Source organism: Heteronotia binoei, chromosome 1, assembly GCF_032191835.1.
Source record: "Heteronotia binoei isolate CCM8104 ecotype False Entrance Well chromosome 1, APGP_CSIRO_Hbin_v1, whole genome shotgun sequence".
NCBI classification, from domain to species: domain Eukaryota; kingdom Metazoa; phylum Chordata; class Lepidosauria; order Squamata; family Gekkonidae; genus Heteronotia; species Heteronotia binoei.
Window position 1 is genome coordinate 276433396 of NC_083223.1, and position 1377 is coordinate 276434772.

Below are 1377 nucleotides of genomic sequence, written 5' to 3' on the forward strand. Positions count from 1 at the left end.
CTTTTTTGGAGATGCCAGGGATTGAACCTGGGACCTTCTGCTTCCCAAGCAGATGCTCAACTACTGAGCCACCATCCCTCCTCTGCTCTCCAGGGTCTCAAGCAGAGGTTTTTCACACCTATTTGCCTGGACCCTTTTTTGGAGATGCCAGGGATTGAACCTGGGACCTTCTGCTTCCCAAGCAGATGCTCTACTACTGAGCCACCATCCCTCCTCTGCTCTCCAGGGTCTCAAGCAGAGGTTTTTCACACCTATTTGCCTGGACCCTTTTTTGGAGATGCCAGGGATTGAACCTGGGACCTTCTGCTTCCCAAGCAGATGCTCTACCACTGAGCCACCGTCCCTCCCCTGCTCTCCAGGGTCTCAAGCAGAGGTTTTTCACACCTATTTGCCTGGATTCTTTTTTGGAGATGCCGGGGATTGAACCTGGGACCTTCTGCTTCCCAAGCAGATGCTCTACCACTGAGCCACCATCCCTCCCCTGCTCTCCAGGGTCTCAAGCGGGTTTTTTTCACACCTATTGGCCTGGACCCTTTTTTGGAGATGCCAGGGATTGAACCTGGGACCTTCTGCTTCCCAAGCAGATGCTCTACTACTGAGCCACCATCCCTCCCCTGCTCTCCAGGGTCTCAAGCGGAGGTTTTTCACACCTATTTGCCTGGACCCTTTTTTGGAGATGCCAGGGATTGAACCTGGGGCCTTCTGCTTATCAAGCAGATGCTCTACCACTGAGCCACTGTCCCTCCCCTAATGGCATAACAGTTGCGAATAAAAATGCACAGAATATAAAAAATTTAAACATGGGAGATAAAATCAAAATGAAACCGAGCTTACAGCTGCATTCCATACAGAGCTTACAGTGTGGAGCTGCATGTTTCTGACCAAGGGCCGCTCCATGTAGAGCACACGGCGGTAATCTAACCTCAATGCAACCCTGGCAAAGACTACATTGTCCAGATATTTTCCTCCCAGGAAATACCATCAGTCAAAGACAACAAGCAGCAATTCCCCACTCCTCCACTTGCGGCTGCTGCAATGGCCTTGGGTAAGCTATAGCTCTCGTAGGAGTTGCCCTTGAAAGGGCAACCGCTGTCCTTTCAGCCTCACCCACCTCACAGGGTGTCTGTTGTGGGGGAGGAAGGGAAAGGAGATTGTAGGCCACTCTGAGATTCAGAGTGAAGGGCGGGGTATAAATCCAATTTCTTCTTCTTCTTCTTCTTCTTCTTCTTCTTCTTCTTCTTCTTCTTCTTCTTCTTCTTCTTCTTCTTCTTCTTCTTCTTCTCCTCATAGACTACAGACCTGTTCATTCCAAGGAGGTGCAGCTCCTTCTAAAATGGATGTTAAGAACATAAGAGAATGTAAGAACATAGCAGAAGC

At 49.5% G+C, this 1377-nt stretch overlaps 1 non-coding gene across 1 annotated transcript; it reads right to left on the minus strand.

Annotated features, from left to right (window-relative positions):
* Nucleotides 1-671: 671 nt before the first annotated feature.
* Nucleotides 672-742, minus strand: TRNAI-GAU (transfer RNA isoleucine (anticodon GAU)). The gene has a single exon. It is a non-coding gene; the product is annotated as a tRNA-Ile (tRNA).
* Between the last annotated feature and the right edge of the window lie 635 nt (nucleotides 743-1377).